This window comes from Anthonomus grandis, chromosome 4 (assembly GCF_022605725.1).
Source record: "Anthonomus grandis grandis chromosome 4, icAntGran1.3, whole genome shotgun sequence".
In the NCBI taxonomy this organism is placed as follows: Eukaryota; Metazoa; Arthropoda; class Insecta; order Coleoptera; family Curculionidae; genus Anthonomus; species Anthonomus grandis.
The window spans coordinates 40,970,717-40,991,069 of record NC_065549.1 but is presented as its reverse complement, the minus strand read 5'-3'; the positions used below and the strand labels follow the sequence as shown (position 1 = coordinate 40,991,069).

General features: G+C 31.2%; 1 long non-coding RNA gene across 1 annotated transcript; it reads left to right on the top strand.

Annotated features, from left to right (window-relative positions):
- The first annotated feature begins 648 nt into the window (after window positions 1-648).
- Window positions 649-1,383, top strand: LOC126734773 (uncharacterized). Its single transcript, XR_007660170.1, has 3 exons — window positions 649-843; window positions 896-991; window positions 1,056-1,383. It is a non-coding gene; the product is annotated as an uncharacterized LOC126734773 (long non-coding RNA).
- Window positions 1,384-20,353: the final 18,970 nt, after the last annotated feature.

The following is a 20,353-nucleotide window of genomic DNA, read 5'->3' as shown; positions in this document are numbered from 1 at the left end:
CGACGCGGACGTTGTATTTTATGCGACAGAAAAAAAATCGTCCTACCCGATATTTTTGCAAAAAAATGCAATGCAGCTGTATGCTTAGAGCATGCTATCACCACATGTCCAGATTGCTTTGAAATAGCTGAGTGGGAAAATTGACCTTTTAGTTTTAGGTTTTATCTCGTTTTTTTTTTCTCTTGTATATATCAGGTAGTTCAACAGTTTTACAGTATAAGTAGCACATTGTCGCGAAAACCGCAACTCTCGATCTCTAAAAATAACGGAGATACCTCGCAAAAGTACCCAAAATGGGACACCCTGTAATATATGATGCTTACATTTTTAGGACCCTGTACGATAAAGACTCCAAATTATAAATATGGATAGCTTGAACCTTATACTAAAGAAAAGGCACTTTTGGTCATAACCGATAAAATGAACCGTTTTGGAGAAAAAAAATAATAAAGCAATTGATTTTTAGGTAAATAAATTACTTATTTTATAATCTGCTGCTCTACTTTATTTATACGCCCTTTTATCAAGTTAATCTGTCGAAAAACTGAATATCATTTTTATATATCGACACGTACCTATGAGTAATAAAGGACACGAAACGATATCAATTTTTATAAAAGGTTAAATATTTCAGAGGTGTCAGTTTAGTTGACATGGTACATGTCTCTACCCTAGTAGATATTTTTTTTAACTATGTTATAAATGATTATTGTATAGCGAATTTTAGTGAACAAAATGACATTTTAAAGTTTAGCAATAACAAAAAAACGTGCATAAGACAGGAAATTGAAGAGGACACTGAAGAAGAGTTACTGGCACTATAAAAACAACTTAACGTCCCCTGTAATTATTGGCTTCTTTGTTCCATGCTAAGTAACTGACTGATTCCTTGTAGGTCTTAAAAATAAGCGGTTGTTGTCACATAAAGATGCTCGACAAAACGATTTGGTTATATACGCTCATATATTGTGAACGTTGGATATGAAAATAGGTAGAAATTTCTTATTATTTTACTTATAATTAGTAACAACTGAGAATCAAAAAATATTCCACAGAATGGCTTTTTTAGTATAGAAACTAGAGGACTAGGAAGAAAAAGGAGAAAACAAAGAAGAAAAACAAGAAGAAGAAAATTCTTAATTTAATACTGCTATTATGGTTGATGTTGACATTATTGTTTATAGAAATAGAAACGTATACTACATCAATATAAAAAGAAAAATAACAAAATAGTTTTTCGATTCTTGAATTATTCCAAATATGCAACATATGGCAGTCAAGTAAAACTCTTCATATTTTAATAAAATACTAAAAAGCATGTTTTTTTATTATCAATTTATCCTTCAAGTATTGGTAAAAAATAGTAGTCTCATTGAGCCACGATTTTCATTAAGTGAATCCTTTAAGTCTTTAAATGCATCAATGCTTCTTTAAAAAAAGAAAAAGAAAGACTTTTAAGACCTTACAAGAAGACTGCATTTTCATCTTCATCATTCTGTTTTTGCTTTGCCATATAATTTAGCTGCTCTTCATCTTCCATTTCTAACATATAATTCTCTTAGATCCTCAGGAAATGGTAAAATACTCTTTTATAAAAGGTAAAAATACAGAATCTACAGCATCACAAATATTATATACATATAATTACTAATAACTGTGCATAACTTAAATGGAGATAAAGCCCATTTTTATATATTTGTGATGCTGTAGATTTTGTGTTTTTACCTTTTATAAAAGTGTATGACCAGCATTTTTGGGATAATGGATGAATTTTTCGAGTTTAATAGTAAAATATATTGATTTTAATGGAAGGTTGAGTACTTGTATTTTCCTCTTTTTCCATATTTTGACGTTCTTCAAAGAAACTGCTTTCTCATTAAGTTCTTATTAAAGCCATTTCTGATTCAGAATAATTCACTAACCTGCTTTTTAGGATACAGTTAATTCATCTGTATTACCTACACTATTTTATAGCATATGTCAGTTGTTCTCCCTCAGTTAGTCTTAATGTAACGTTACTTTCGCAGGGCTTCTCATTTCTTCAAAGAAATTGAAACTTTTTTAATTTTTTGTTTGTATTAAATTATGTTATACTTTTTTCTAAATAATCCAGATCATATATTTTCAAATTCACGTTGATCGGATATCTGTAATCCAGATATGACTTTCATAAAGCAATAACTGGGCGACATTTTATCTGCTAATAATTCCTTTCAGATCCTCAAAATTCTTTGATGTTTTTAGATGATATGTTTGGATTACGTATAAATATCTCTACCGCACTGTATTTGAAAGTCCAGGTTCTTCTAATTTCTTTGCAGTAATACATAGTACAGGTCTAGATTTGGAAGAACCCACCATTTCAATGTTTCCCTCTTTTTAACGTGTGTTCTTTGGAGCTAATTACAACTTCATTCCCTCCCTCTGATTCCAAAATGCTTGTTTTTTCAAGCTAACATACAGTACTCATATCCTAGTACCTAATCCCAATGTTCCATAGTAATGGCGAGAGTAGACCTTGTAAAAATCAAGAAAGATTATCCAGGCTTCTGCTTTTTCATTCAGGATTCCTTAAAATACTTAAACTATTTAGCAGATGCCAATTTTTTTAATTTAATTCCTTTCTTTGAGGTGTTGATCATAGAAGGAAGTTTTTTGTCATCAAAATCAAAATATTAAATTTGTTTTGGATAAATAGCTTCTTTGCTGCAAAATTTTTATAGCCTTATAGCTTATAGGTTAATCAAAATAGTTTCCTATATTTTAGGACTGACTATAACCTTCAAATCAGCTGATATAATAGTTCTTATATAACCTAAGAAAATGCATTTTTTTTTCAACTTATCGTAAATAGTGCTTGAAGATTTCTTCAGTTATCGTCATTAATATCGAAATGTACATATATAAATATATCCATTTAAAATTTTTGGATATACACAATACCCAATTGCTTAATTTCACACTTCATCATAGCTTCTTCAATATTATCATCTTTGAAATGTGAACTTCTATATTATCAATTATATCCTTCTTCGTTAGGAAGTGGTTATCATTTCTTTCCAATTCTATTCTACACTTTTACAAGTATTTATACTTCCTTGCTCCTTTCCATGCTCTCTTTGTGGACCGTGTAAATTTAGATCTGGATAGATTTTTATTCGAGATGAATGTGATTAATAAATGATTAATTCTTAGTATGTGAGTATTTTTTTAAGGGCTTTTAGAGAAGGTGTAGAGTTTTGATTGATTTTGATGAAAAAGCCATCCTAACTGATCATTATTTCTTGGTCAAATATTAAACTGGCTCTCTATACCTTAATTATTAGAGTTATCACTAGTACCTTATTATTACTTATCATAGCATAAATAGGTTCATGATATATTTTTTAAGATACTAAACTTTTTTCAAACATCTTTAAACATTTTTTCTTTTCATTTGTTAATTGCTTCCTCAATCTTCATCGCTTTGATTTCACCTTTAATCTTTCTTACATCAATCGTTGCAGACAATCTAGGAGTAGTCAACGTTCTTGTTATGTCAGATGGGTTACCGATTTTCAGTTACAAACCATTGTACGTCCTTGTTCCGTCTATATAATATCTCGAGATACTTGTCTTGTTGTTTTAGTTCTAGTTTATGACATGCTTCAATATTAGTGAGTTCTCTACCTCCATCTCATATCTGATCTTGGATATAGTGCTCCATTAATAGTCAATTTGCGGTCGGATTTACTGCATATTGATCCAATTTCTGCTAAGGTCCATCTGCAAAACTGGTGATCACTGACAGTTTATTTCTGATAGTAGGCTCAGTTTTGAGTATTTCTCTTATGCTTCTCATTCGAATCCCATTTTACTATAATCAGTAAAGGTTAAAGGAGAACTACTGACTACACAATTTAAATTCTGATCTAAAGCTGGGTTTCAACAGAAAAAAGGCAGATCAAATTTTTGTTAACATGATGGTTTTATTGGGTGAACTTTTTTTTTCAAATTAGAACATTTTTATTTACATATAGTACCTCCACACAATAATATGTATGGCTCTTCAGTCATTTCATAAGAGCAGAAAAATTTCTTATAACGATGGTCCTAATGGCAAAATTTGAATGAATAAGTTAAAACTACAGGACAAATAACTGGATTTGCGGGTCGATAATTATACCATCCAACTACGGACCCATTAAACCTCCCACTATGTATCAGACTCCTCTAACATTGAGGCAGCATGTCAAATACTTGAGAGTTACTTCAGACAGCCGTTTAAAACTTACGTAGAGCAGGTAGATTCCATTAACCCTTTTCTAGGCCCCGAGCTGGGTCTCAACCTCACTAAAAAACAAATTTCCCAGGCACTCAATAATAATTGGGCCTGGAAAGAAACTGGCCAAGGAATTAATACCAGATCATGACGGCAATAAAACTAGGACGGATGTTAACAAAGAGCTGACAAGGGCTTTAAGGCTTGGTGGGGATCTTAAATACCTCCATCCAATATTAATCCTGTAGAGAACATTCCTCTCCATAATGTTAGCTCTTTTAAATTTGAAGTCACATTCATAGGAGTCAGAGATATCATCTGAAAAAATAAAAAAAGTAGGGATTCTTTTGGCTTTACTGTTGACCTAATTAAAAGCGTAAGATCTGTTGGTGTTATCCCTAACCAGGCTATTTAACCAATATTTAAAAAAAGGGCAGTAGATAACGTCTCCAATTATAGACCAATATTTCTACTGCCTCTGTTCTCAAAAATATTTGAAAAATGCTTAACTAATCAGAATTGCCCAGTTTTTTTAATTCAACAACCTTTTCATCGATAAGCCCTTTGCCTTCCGAGCAAACCTGAGTACATCAATGGGAATACTAGATCTTTCAAATTATATCTATGATTTATTTGAGAGAGGTGATTCTGTGGCTGCTGGCTTTTGCAACCTTAGTAAGGCCTTTGATTGTGTTTCCCATGACATCCTCATCAAGAAACTGCCTCATTATTGCTTTGACACAAAAAGTGTCTCTCTCATAGAAAGTTACCCCAGTCAACGGTTCCAGAGGGTCCGTGTTGCACTTTATCCTTTTCGCTGATGATACCACAATTGCCTGCTCTGCTGGAAGTAAAGCAGAGCCTGAGGGTATGAGGAAGGAGGTATTATCGAGGGCTGAGCAATGGTTCTCTTGTAATAAACTTTTTCTAAATTCCTCCAATACTCAGGAATTGACCTTTTCTTGTCGTGTTAGAGATACAGAGGTCACTAGAAAAAATGTTAAATTTCTTGGCGTCCACCTGGACCCAAACGTTAGATGGAATGCTCATGCTGATTTTTGCATTGCGAAATTTAGAAGCAATATATTCTTGTTAGGAGCTCTGGCAAACTGTGTTTTTCCACCAACACTTAAGCAGGCCTACTATTCCTTGTGTGACTGCCATCTCACATACGCGATTGTTGTATGGGGACACAGTTCGGAGGCTTCTAGGGTGTTATCCTTGCAACGTAAAGCAGTTAGAATTGTGGCGGGTCCTGCTTATCAGGATAACTGCAGGCCTGCTTTTATTTCACTAGGAATTTTGACTCTTCCTTCGGTCTTTATTCTTGAAAGTCTCCTATATATTAAAAACCATACTTCCCAATACCAGACGCATGAACAGATACATTTTTATAATACCAGAAACAAACAAAATCTTCTTCCAAGTTACCAGCGCTTGGAGAGATGCAGGGATGGTCCTAAGTATCTGGCAGTGCGATTCTATAATCGGCTGCCCGAAGCTATTAGAGATCCACCTTTTAAGTTATTTAAAAGACACATTAAGTCTCTTTTAGTTAGTAAAGCGTTCAACAGCCTGGACGAGTTTTTATAACACAAATTTTAACTGTACCATTGCAATTTAAAAACTATTTTATTAATTATTACATTTATGGTACCTAATTTTTATTTAGTCTATTCTTTTAAAAAATTTAATTCTCAATTACTGTTTTACTGTCTGCTTTGTCCAAATTACGATACAGGGGAGGAAACGTCATAACACAGATTAGGAATTTGGGATGAAAAAATTTTTGGATCAATGATACTCCAGCGAGAATATTTTAAAGATATGGATTTGGGACAACATGAAAGTCTTTATTAAGAGGACAGGCCAACTCAGTAAAGACCGTACATTGGCCATTGATATATCACAAACCAAAACATTAATCATTAATACTGTTAATAATTAATTTACTAATAATGATGAATATATAATAACTGTGCATAACTTAAATAGATATGAAGCTCATTTTGTATTTTTTAAAGAATTTTTTTTATTGCTACTTATTTTTTTAAGTTGTATTGTTTAACTTATTTTTATTTCAAAATACACAAATTAATTATATAAATAAATAAATAAAATATAACTTATTAAATAATTTACAAAAATTATGTGTAAAATATTTAGAAAATTCATTTTTAAAATATAATATAATTTTTGTCTTTATTTGACATTTAAATATAAAAAGAGATAAAACAATTAATTACTACGCATAACTTTAATGGCTATGACGCCCATTTTATTAGAAAATATGCTATTTTGAATTTTTTGGAGATTTTTTTTATTGCCACTTATTTTTTAAGTTAATCTAAATAATTTATTAAATAATGTACAAAAATTATTTATAAAATATTTGGAAAATTTACCTATTAACTAATTACGAATAACTGTGCATAACTTAAATGAAGATGAAGCCAATTATTTTTTAAGAATCATGCTATTTTGTACTTTTCTTTTAATTTCAAGGATTTTATTATTGTCACTGAATTTTAAATTGATCTAAGATGTAAACATTTAACTTTGCATTATTATAAAATACATAAACATATAAATAAATAATTAAATAGGCTACAGTTGTATATTTGGCTTCTTTAATTTTAACGCCTTTATTTTTGTTATAAAAGGTCTAATTCTTTAAGGTTTTTTCTAATAAATACATAAAATAAACATCGACGCATAACTTAAGCGGATATTAATGCCATTTGGCCATTTTCCTAAGGATAATTTGTGAAGCATCCATTTTGGTTTTTTTCTTGATATCTCCAAAAATTAACATAATATGAGAGGCTAACTAAAACAAAATTACTATAGAGCGAGTCAAAACAAAACTTATTTTTCTTAAAATACAAAATATATGACAAAAAAATTTCAGACCAGTTTGAACGTTCCGCTACTAGGACGCTCCTGTTTATATTAATATCCTTGTTTCACACATAACTATAATGGAACAGCGACGTATGGAGAGTTCACGCGTGCGAACTATTCTCGAATCAAATCCATCGATAATTTATGACACTGTTTTGGACAATTATTAAAACGTTGCTTAAGATTAAAAGTGGTATTTTGTGATATGCATACTGTCATTGTGTGTTATGTTATATTTTTTATAATTTGTTACCAAGTATTTGTAGAAAATAGAGGAAAAAAAAGCAAAAAAATTTTCAACACCATTTTTTTCTATCTATTTTAGAGCCCTGAAGGATATAAATTTTAAAGCAAAGGAAAACTTTCAAAAATACTTACTGAAGTCGTACTACAAAATACCACTTCCAATACAAAATCTCTGATCAAAAATTTACAAGAATAGTAAAGGACAGCAAGTATGGACTATTTATTCACTATTATTTTAATGTTAATTCATAAATAAAATTAGAATCCTGAAACGTACTTTCAAGTATTTTATTTTTGCCTGCTGCTGTCAAAAGGGTTTGACTGGTAGTAAGATGGCCCTTACTTTATCTGAGAAACTAATAACGAAAGTACAAAGCTTATGCCATAAATACCAATAATTATTTTCAAATATTACTAAAATTTTAAGCAAGTATTCTTATGAATTTGTGACAAGAGATTTTGTATTGGAAGTGGTATTTTATGGGTGTATCTCTTTGAAAAGAGAAAACTGCGACTTCAGTAGGTGTTTTTAAAAGTCTTCCTTTGCTTTAAAATTTATATCCTTTATATGTCCTTTCAAATTGAAACAGCTGTTTCCGTTTGTAAATAAAAAATTGAAAACTGTATTTTACAAAATAGTGGACAATTTAAACATTTGTAAAGTATTTGTTCTTATTGTTTGGTTATAACCCGTTGGTCTTTAAACATACTTGAAATTTTTCACTATTATGATGTTTAAAATAAATTTTCTCTTTATTATAATAACTTTTAGAAATTTTATTACTTTTATATTATTTGCATTAGTCCTATGCATAGAGAAACTGCGAAGGGAGGTGCCAAATAAATAAAAGACAATCAATTATGATTAATGCCAAGTGATATACCGTATTAGGCGTTAAAACCTGTTGTTATATCGGTAATAACTCAAAAAGTAAAAAATATGTGGTATACAGGTTTTTTCAAGTAAATTGAATCTTCTTTTCGATTCTGCTATCAAAATTATACCGTGCTGTTTAGAATTTTGTGGAAAAATTATAGTAACAGTTTTTAATTGAATTAACGCTCCCTGCAAACTTTACTTAACACTTTCGTGTACGGATACAACGTTTAAAAGAAGTCTTTTAAAACATATAGCTATTTAGGCATTTACATTTTCCCTATCTTTCCCTACTTTATGAGGGTCGGTACGCCAATGAGTCTGTGACCAAAATGATCCAAGGTTTAATTATGTTAAAAAAAGGAACCTTAGGCCGTCTGCACACGAAGCTTCTCGTCATAGACGCGTACTAGATTCGTTTTGTAGCGACGATTCCTGTACGTCCAGAGATCTGCACATGGAGCGTATTTCAAGCGCACGTCTATCGTATCGTGGTTAATAGAAAACAAATTTTAATATAAAACAGTTGGAAAGTTGTCTAGCGACGAAGAAGATGTGCTTCTTCTATATTATCTACGTCGTCGAAAAAGAAAGAAAACCAGGAGATTTTGGTCGCATTCTTATATTAGGAATAATGATAATAGGAGGTTATTTATTGCCGCGATAGAGTTATCTGAAGACGTGAAGACCACTCTAAATTTCAGACTTTCTACAGAATGATAAAGAACTTGTCCAAATTGTTGGACCTGTCATCCAAAAACAAAATACGAATATGCGTGAATGTATTAGTGCTGAAGAAAGAATTGTGATAACTTTAAGGTGAGTGTAATATTTATTTATAACTCCAGAACATACATTAATAAATATGAAAAATAGGATTTTTTTTAATATTAATTAAAATATTAAAACAAAAATGTAGAATGGTTTGCAATTACTAGCAGCCGGATTTAAAGCATTTCATATACGGGTTGGCTTGTGGTGTAATTTATAGAGGTCGAAGGATACGATGTTGGTGAAGGACCTGGAGGACTTACATATGAAACACTGGAAGGAAATAGTGTGCAAGTTGCGCTATTTATCAACGTTTCACTGACAACGGTTGGCTGTGGGTATTGTGCAGGGTATTCCTGTTTCGTTAGTAATTGTTGTAGTAATATCAGAGTTTTTATTTTAAATTGTCGTAAATTTTTATCAGATAGGTTTTTAGCGTCAGGCAATAAGCTTAAAAGAAACATTCGTTTGTATCTCTCCTTCTCTATCTCTTTCTTTTCTTTTTTTTCTTCGATATATTGTAGGACAGCATGATCAACATCGTCAATATGCTTTCTAGACTTTTTCTTTCCTTTCTTTTTTTCTACATTACTGTCAGTTTCTTGTGGGCGTTTGTTTTGGCTCTCTGTTGTTTCATGAGAAATTTGTTCAGTACTTCTTTCAGGGTCCATATCGTTGGACTGAGAATCATTTTCATTGCACTGTGTTTCGGTATAAGTTTCTGATAGTTGTGTGTTTCCCGTATTTTCGGAATGTTGTACTAGCTTCACGTATGGCAACACAAACTGCATTATATCATGGAGATAATATGGTTTTTTTGTCTTAGTTGAAGATTCACTAGGAGATGGTTTTAAGCTGCGAACAAATCCATTTCATATGTTCTTCAATTTTTCCTTACATTCTGCCACTGAAATATAAATCATCATCATAATCATCATCACACACATCTACCCCATTGAGCACTCACGCATTAAAAAATGTATATGCATATAAAATATTTATTGTTTCAGATATCTGGCTACTGGTTGTACATTTACTTCGATGTCCTTATATTTTCAAAAAGGCGAACGAACTATTGGAATGATCATAGAAGAAACCATCAAAGCAATATGGGATTCTTTAAAGGTGACTTATATGGCTTTACCAGACACAGGTGGCTGGAAGAATATATCAGCAAGATTTTTTAAACTATGGCAGCTACCAAACTGTTTAGGGGCCATCGATGGCAAACACATTCGTATTCAGAAATATCCAAATTCCGGATGAGCAAATTTCAACTATAAGAACTATCATGCAGTGATTTTACTAGGATGTTGCGACGCTGATAGTTTGTTTGTAACAACTGAGTGTGGATTTGCTGGCAGAAATAGTGACGGAGGTGTCTTTCGTGTTTCAACATTTGGCCGCTGGTTAGAAGGTAACAATAATATACCTTCTACATCTAAACTCCCCAATGATCCGAGCAAAAATCAATTTCCCTATTATTTCGTAGCTGACAATGACTTTCCTTTAAGACACAATATAATGAGACCTTATCCGGAAAGAAATATTAATAATAAAATGAGAGTTTTTAATTATAGGCTTAGTCGAGGTAGAAAAACTATAGAGTGCACATTTGGAATGATGACGCAAAAATTTCAAGTTTTTCTGACCCCTATTCGATGTCGAAAATATGAAACAATAGTTTCAATAATACAATGTGCTTGCGTGTTACATAATTTCATCAGGAAAAAAGAAGGAATATCCTATACAATACCTTCCAATGAATGCAATCTTAAAAATCCAAGAAATATACCGGCATGGGAGGACGAATTAAACCTAGATCGAACATTTTCGCCTTAGGATTTACAAAACTACTTGGCTAATTATTTTTTAATGCCACAAAATGCATTACCATGGCAGTGGAATTACTGTATTTAATGTTTAATAAATAACATAGAAACTAATTTTGAATATTTTTTTAATTTAAACTTAAATTGTTACATACCGCATGTGCAATGATTAAAAAATTGTTAATTGACAGCAGGCATTATGGCTCAAATCTCTTATCAAAATTAAAACTGCAGTTTTATTTAACATACCTGTCATATTCATCTCACGGACTATTAAGGACCAAGCCTTTTCTGTAACGTCTTTTCTATAGTATTCTTGTAAATTACTGTTATATAAGCAATGCAAGCAAATAATTTTTGACTAGTTGTACAAATTTAAAATTTTGATTAACCATTTCAACAATTTTTAATACTCAATAAGGTTAAAAATACGAGCTGCACGCTGAAAAGGTAGCCAAGCGGCTGACATTGCTATACGCCCGGCGTATTGCAGCGAGCGTGCTTTGACGAAATCGCGACGCTGCGTCGCCGTGTGTTATTTTCTAATCTAAATACAACCGTAAAACTAGTTTTTGCCAGCACTTACGTCCTTGACGTGACTGACCAGACTCAACAAAAGGAAATTTTAGTCAATTATCACAAAAGTAACCATAACGGTATAACAGAAACATATAACCATATTAAACAAAAATATTATTGGCCTAAACTACGAGATTCGATAACTAATTTTATTAATTCATGTGAAATATGCCTTCAAAATAAATATGAAAGACACCTTTACAAAATCGCTTACGAAGGACCCTTGCTCTCTAAAAAACCATTTAAGACACTTCACTTAGACATTTTCCAGTTTTTAAGTTGTCAGTTTCTAACAATAATAGATTCATTCTCAAAATATGCTCAAGCCTATCTTATAACTGATAAAAGCGCCCTTACTATTTTAAGCAAACTACGTCATTACTTTTCACATCATAACACCCCCTTAAAAATCGTCACAGACCAGGGTAAGGAATTTCGAAATAATTTATTCAAAGAATTCTGTCAACTTTTCTGTATAGAAGTTCATTACACTACTCCAGAATATTCTTCCTCCAACAGTCGTGTAGAAAGATTGCATTCCACACTTTTAGAAAAACTAAGAATTCTGAAAATGCAAAATCCCGATGAAACCCCTCAAAATCTCATGACTTTCGCAGTCTTAATCTACAATCCAAGTATTCACTCGACAACAGGTCATATTATAGGGCCCTTACGTAAACGAATCGAACATCGATAACGACCTAACCTTATTTGAACAATATATTGACAGACAAAAAAAGGAATTACTACCATTCCATGAACAAATTTATAAAACAGCTTACAACAAGCAAGCTACAAATACTCAAAAACAAAATAAAAATACAGAAAAACCTCCAGAAATACGCCCTATACTGGTACGGTATATAAAAAAACTACTCTTAGAAATAAAATGAAGTCACAGTACGTACCCCTAAAAGTATCTCAAATAGACAAAAATAAAATAACAGGTACCGCTAAGAAAAAACCAATATCTGCTCATCTTAGAAAAAAAAAAAAATCTATACCTTTTCAGCCACCTGATCCCGACCCTGATCCTGGCCCTAGTCAATCAAACGAGCCCTTGCCAAGCACTTCGAGTGCACAAACTCCACAATAATGGATATTATATAGAAGAAGTTGCTCCCTCTTTAGTAATAAGTCAATATCATCCTACATATATACCCTTTAATATAAGTAGCCTTAAGTATTCGTTATCCCAATTATTTATTAATTTATTAATTATGCAACCCTCTGTAAATAATCAAAATAGTATTTTAATTAAATCACAATTTTATATGACATTAGCATTAATATTGTGTCAAAGCATCGGCTAATACCGTTGCTGTTCATATTTCTGTTCACCTAGTTTTAAGGCCCTTTTGTATCAATAAATGTTTTTTAAAAGTCCGTTCGTCGATATCTGAATTTAACTGGCTACATCAACCTACAGTCGTATCTAGTACGCGTCTATGACGAGAAGCTTCGTGTGCAGACGGCCTTAAGGCTATTTTCCGGAGAAATTTAGAATTAAACTATACCTTTTAATTACGCCTCCTGGTGATCAAATTTCAAACTTAAACATAATTTCCAGCATTTTCTACCTAGATGAACCAAGAACCACAAAAATCAAGGACCTCTATAGAGATTTAAAAACTGTCAATATTGCGACAAAATCTCTTTTCTATTCTTTACACAGATCTTTCTTCTCTAGTTTTATACATCTCCTAAGGTTGTCTCATTCAAAAACGCTTGTAATCTAATATCCTACATGTGGTAGCAATACTCGAGTCTAATAAAACAGTCAAAAGAGATTTAACGCATTTTAATGGGCACTAAAAAACGCGGTTTATTGTGGAAGCAGGTATAAAGATATCGGATTCGCGATCGCAGGATGTGCTTTGCTTGGAGACTTGACAACTTGGCAATTGTGTAAACAGAATGCCACACTGCAAGGGATAATGACTGCCTTGCAAAAAAAGAATCAAAGAAAAATATAAACTGCTTTAAAGTAAAAGAATATATAATTATAATTAAAGCGTACTCAATTATCATTACGTAAAGGTGTAATAAAATTAATGAATTTTTCAGGACCATAAACCATAAGCAATCCCACTTCAGAAAATCTGTCAAAAACAAAATAACATACATTAGTTCATCATCGAACGCACGCAATATCCAAATTATCGTAGGGGCGTAACCTAAGAAATCTGCCGTTCCATTAATTACTTACTATAAGACCGTGATTTATTATATTTTAGGACTGAGAGTGAGTCTTTTAATATAAAGAAATATGGTCCGCTCGAATAACATAGGGAAAACTTTCCGGAAATTAATTATATGAAAACATTAAGTTGTGCTACTGCCAAACTTATTAACGACGATAAAAGCTCAAATAGGATAAAACTTCTGCTTAAAACAGTGCTCTAGTAATCCCTAGGGGATTACTAGACCTTCACTTGAAAAGTTGCGAATTCATGAATCTCTAGCAATCCATAATTAAATCTCCTAAAAAGGTTTTGCTGGTTTACTATTAGGAAAACATCCAAGTTCTCTTGGATGATCGATAAATCGAATAAATAAAATTATCCGGATACGGTTAATTCGAAAAGAGTAGCAAATAAATTTTGGATAACGTCCTAAGGGATGTCGCTTAATGATTATTAAAACGCCGATGTCGAGCCTATAATGGCAAAATCGATGAAAAAGGGAGAAAAAGGAACCCTTAAGGGAGAATGGAGAGGATATTGTAAAGGGTTTATTACCGAGACAACTCTAAAATGTAAATAAAATTGACAAAAAAAAAGGAAATAAGAATTTTAGGATATGGTTACTCCCTCTGGGTAGATTTTGTTCACAACATTATTTTTATTTATTGATAGTCATAATGATAATAACGTTTATTAATTCCCAATACAATTAACAATTCAATATTTACATTGCTGTAAAAGAAATAATAATAATATAATTGTGCGGGATTAAATTACCTAATATTCAGTATTCTAACAATTACGTAGGGGCTGTTGAAGCCTCGAAGTAAAATGTTTATTTATTTTTTTATAATTATATATATAAGAATATATTTACAAAATAAAGAGAATAGTAAGAAAGATCGAAAGCAAAGAAGAGAAAAGAAGAGATGACACTATAAATGCAGCGTTACGTCACATATTGTGTAATTACATAGGTTACATATTAACCAAATTTTTTTTTCCAAATTAAATTTCTAAATGAACAGACTGACAATGTTATTAATTACTAATATTTAACTAATAAGTTACTAATTTTATACTTATTTATCAGCCTGGTAGCATTGTAGGAAAAAAATTATTTAAAAATTTCCTTATGATGTCTTGGAATGTCAACAAGATATCTTTGTCTTAGGTTTACATGATGTGCTGAAGTTCTTAATTTAATTTTATTAAATTTTATAATAAAAAGAAGCCAAATGTAGCTCTCTACGTGTTGCCATATCGCACCATTTTACATCTTTAAGCTTATAAGTAATGCTATCTTTGTATACCAAAAATAAATCTTAGACAGGAGTTTTGAACAACTTGAATTCGACGTTTTGTTTGATTATCAAGGCATGGACCATAAATTGAGTCACAAAAGTTGAAGTGAGATAAGACTAAATATTCGCGTAATGTTTTTTTGTTGTTAGATTTAAATAATGTCTGTGTGGATAAAGCATTTTTAGGATTGAATAGGCTATTTTAAGTTTTGTAGTGATGTGTTCTTTAAAATGTAATTTATGATCTGTAATTAGACCCTTATTTAATACTCATTTTTAATACTAATTTATGATCTGTAATTAAGTTTTTTGCACTATCTACATTTTCTATTTTTAAGTGTAGATTATTAACTATATTCGTTCGGTGAATGTCACTGGCAAAGACAATTGCTACGGATTTGGCTGGATTAAGTTTAAACTGCATATGTGTCGATTTTTCATATAAATACTGAAGGTCACTATTTATTTTTAAATTAGCTTTCTCAGTACCAGGAGCAGTGAAACTGTAAATTAATTGGGTATCATCAGCATACATATAGTGATCACAGTATTGAAGACATTTGTAGATGTTACAAGCGTAAATAGAATATAAGAGAGGGCCCAGAATGCTTCCTTGAGGAACATCAGCTGTTATTCGTACACTACTCGTAACAGCGGCACCGACGCAAACCCTTTGAAACCTATCTGTTAAATAATGATTTAATTCGCCTTAATGCCAAGTCAGACAACTCAATATATTGCAGTACTGCCAACAACAGTTTATGGTTTAAAGTGTCAAATGCAAATTAGAGTAGTCTAGATTAATAAGAACAGATGCATTTTTTAAATCCAATGATTTAAATATTGAATCAGGGATCTCAGTAAGAGTTGTCTTACAACTTTGCCTTGTCTAAAACTGGATTGTTTAACGGGTAAAATATTGTTAGAATTTACAAAAGTGCCAATCTTAATTACTTTTTCTAAAATCTTAGATAAGCAAGGAAGTATTGAGATTGATCGAAGGCGGCTAAATTCGCTTGATTATATAATTAATTTAAATTATAAGTTTAAACTCTTAAAGCATCTTGATCTCACGTCTTTGATCACTTGTGGTATTAATGTGCAACTTTTCACACACAAATTGCTGCTGTATATAGAAAAGCGAGTTGCGGAAGCTTTGAGACTTTATTCTTCTCCTTTTTCTTTTTTCCGGACTTTAGACTCTGGAGAACGCTTCGCTTTTCATCTCCTAATATTCTGTGCCTCCACTTGCAACTATTAGATCCCTATCTTAAAGAAATCTCCTACGACAACATCTTCATCTCTCTATCGATTGATCTTTTGCCATATGGTTTCTCAAGAAATACTATCTTAATCAATCTGTAGTTTTCTAATCTTACTATATGACACGCCCATCTTATTCGGTTAGCTTTTATGTATTTGACTACGTTTTCATTACCAAACATGCCACTAATTCAGCTAATTGTTTCATCTCTATTAAGGGTATTATTCACCCACAAATTTCTATTTCCTGGATAACCTTTTTATTTTTTAATGCAGTTTTCACTAATAAAATGTACAAATTTTTTTCAAGAGTTGATAGTTTTTTTAATTTCTCAAATTTTGATTTTTTATTTAAAAATAAAAAAGATAAATAAAAAAAGGCTTCCATACGTTTCTAGATACATCGATTTTAGAAGCATTATATCGAAAAACCATTTCAAAAAAATTAATAATAAGCCTTTAAGAATGGAAATACAAAATTCAGGCATTTTTTTTACAATTTCTTGAACCGCCGATAAGTTTAGTATCATTTGGCAACAACGTACGGCCGGGCTAGCATTAATCAATCAAATTAAGAAGTTTGTTCGGCATGATCTGCGCAAACGACGATATCGGCTACTGGTCAACATGAATTCAATATTATGTAAAATTAAAATGTTGAATTTTGATTTTTATATTGAGAGTAATTGATCGGGAGTTCACTTAGAAATATTTTATTGCGAAGGTGTTCCAATTTTGTGCGCGTTGTTCTTTATACTATTGAGTTTTTTACGTTTATTTTAAAAAAATGGGAAAAAGAAGAGATGGAAAGTCAAAAGTTAATTTTTCTAAACGAAAAAGTAGGAAGCCAAAAAAGGATCGGTTTAGGCCTAGAATTGCTGCAAATATGGAGTAAGAATGCTACATTGGTTTTACTATTTAAATATAAATAAAAATAAATGATTCATCTTGAAAAGAAAAAATAATAAAAAAATTACATATTTTTTATTTTAAATGTCTACTGCCTGAAATCATGGATATTGGGCATAAAAGAGGTACGGAAATTCGAAACCCATCTAGAACTTAAGCTATAAATGACAATTTTTGCATTACATTTGTTTGGTTTTTCTATTTTCATTAGAATATACCACTTCGTTATATTATAATTTTCATTTTTGTATACTTAATTACATAGCTGTGTAATATTGTCTTATATTTTATACAGCTTGTTCGAAAACATGTACCTATGTCATTATAAATAGGCAAGTCCATAAACACCAAACAAAACTAAATAATCTAATGTAACGAATTCAAAATTATTATTATTATCTACGTGGTGTGGTGGAGAATATGAGCGATTTTGCATCCCCTCATTCTAAAAAAACATGTGTCTCAGAGACATGTTCGTTTGTTTATTTTCTCTCTACATATCTATTTTCAAGTTATAGCATGTTGAATTTGAAAGTGACACAATTTTTTTGCAAATTAATTGAACTTTGTGGTTTAATATACTTCGTTTCGTCCTTTTTATTACATTTTTATTATTGCGTAACTACGCTTGGCACACACACTTTTTAATTAATCTTTATTAATACTTATTTTAGATAAATGTTGTGTTGTCCGTGTTTTGTTCTCAAATAGTTGATTTTTGTTATAATTAATTTATTTTATGATTTATTATCTTTATTGTGCAATTTTTATTAGGCTGTACAGTATAAATTAATTTGTAATATTAATGTAGTATTGTTGTAGTTAAAGTACATTACTATTATAATTTTTTTTGCATTTTGATTGCTAACTGTGTTAGGCATATTTAAAAGTAAGAAAAAATATAAAAGAATTATATTTTATTCCTTCACTCCCTAAATTTGTGATACTAATACCCTCCTATATAAAAGCATTTTTTATAAATAAATTAAATCCGTCAATTTGAATAGTGAATAAACTATAAAGGTACCATAAGAACATGAGGATATTTTGACTGAACTAAGACAGAAATGTAATTTTCTTTACTGAATTAAATCTCGTGACAATACCAAAATACGCGTGCGACTTGTATGTAAACGCAAAAAAGTCCAACCACTTGCAAACTAAAAAATACGAATAGGTTCCTCCCGACGAATCTCGAGTGTCATTGACCCGTCTGTTGGGAGACGAGTAGCCTTCTGCTTCCTTTATCGATGCGTTGTTGCCAAATGCTCACCTTGCTGATAAAGCGCGTTAAATCCATAACGGGTAAAGTCACGTGTTGATGATTGCTCTTAAGTCCAAATATTATTCTAAGAACTTTTCTTTTAAACACAAGAAACTTCCTTTTTCAAATTTCCCAATATTTGAGGGTCCATGTTTCGCTACCATACGTAACTACTAAAACTTTGATGTTGAAATCATTAAGTGTTATATTCTGCCTGATTCAAGGCCTTTGAATCTTTGTAGCGAGTATATATTTTGATTTTTCGTTTACTAGTAGACGGTAAATAACCTGCCTCTATTGACATTGTGTCTATGTTGTCAGCGAAAGTCAACAGCAATCTTAAATTTTAATGCGTCATAACTTATTTTAATTTATTTAATTTTTATTTATAATTTTTTTTATTTTTAATAATTTATGCGTAATAACTTATTTATTTTTTATCTTAATCCCTTAGATATACTTAACCTTATGTATAAGCGACATTTTAAATTTCGACGAGTATTTTGTTTCTCTCGAAACAAAATACTCGTCCTCCATGCAATTTTTCTTTTTTCCAAAACCACTTTTGCAGAGTAATTCGTGATCTTAATAAGAAACAAAAGTTACGTTTGACGAAGGGATCTCACATATTGCTATACCTTACATATAACATATTGTCCGCATGGATGATAAGTATCATTTAGTATAATTCGTGTGATAATACAAAACTATTTAATTAACTATTCACTCAAACGCAATCAATTTAAACAATTAGATAAATCAATAAAAAGATAATTCTTGTAACTTAATAAACGTTACATAACCTGATTCATAATTTGTTTACGAATCAGGTGCTTTGAGTAATCGTGGGTATTGTAGAACCCACCCATTTTTTGTAAAAGTTTTTGAGGTACTACGTACAAACCTCCCATATACTGTGGCACAATCAACTGAATACTCCGTACTACTTAAACTGGAGTAAGTTAATGATACAGTAATTCTTGCTCTTGATAAATATTTAAAAAATGTCGAGGTAATATTTGCTAGTAAAGCATGATTTACTTTTCCTACAGTAAATAGTTCTACGCGTTTACTTTTAAAAGATCCATCAGTTTCGGTCGAATTCTCAATATCAAATAAAATATTTCGTTGCAAAGTTCTATTATCAACCATAAATATATCAGTTGACAATGAATTTGCTGTTAAAGGAGCAAATGTCTGAAGTCTCGGCAAAACTTTGTCTATTTTCATTATTAAATAGATCATTTCCTTGGACTTAAACATTTCCTTGGAGTTAAACATTATTTGTATATAGTTCAAGAGAGATAAAAAGAAATATGTGTTGGTGGACAGTATAGGCCTCAAAGTCAAGCTGAAGGTGAGCTAGTCACACTGTAAGTTTTTTAATAATAAATTAGTGTTTATATCAGAAATATTAGTAACCGCATTTAAGTACTCCTTGAATTGATTAGGTGTCTTTGTGATTGTAAATGGAGCTACTGAAAATGTATAGCTGTGAACAATTGTTTGAAGAAGCTGTGAACTAAATTAAATCACGGTTCTGAAAGAATTAAAAAATTTTAACTTTGTGTTCCTTTTTTCATATAAAACAATTCAGACTGTCCAAAAAGTCAAATCGCTTTTAGTTTTGGTACCATCTTTGTAAAAATTAGTAAACAAATACAGCTCTGCAATCTCTTTCTCATTTTTCTCAATCTCAAGGTGTTCATGCTACATTTTTGTATCCAGTAAAGTACTATATAGGTAAATTGCTTCCTTTCCTAAAAAGTATTGTATTTAAGTAACTTTAAATATTAGTCCCTAAGGGTACGGCCACGCTGGCGAGCGATTAATCGCGAACGAAAAATCGTAAGCGACAGAGCGACACAAAAATATTTCAAACCCGTTAAATTGTATTAGTGGTCATATTAACACTACGCTTAGCGAGAAGTCGCTTACCGGTAAAGCGAGTCGCTTT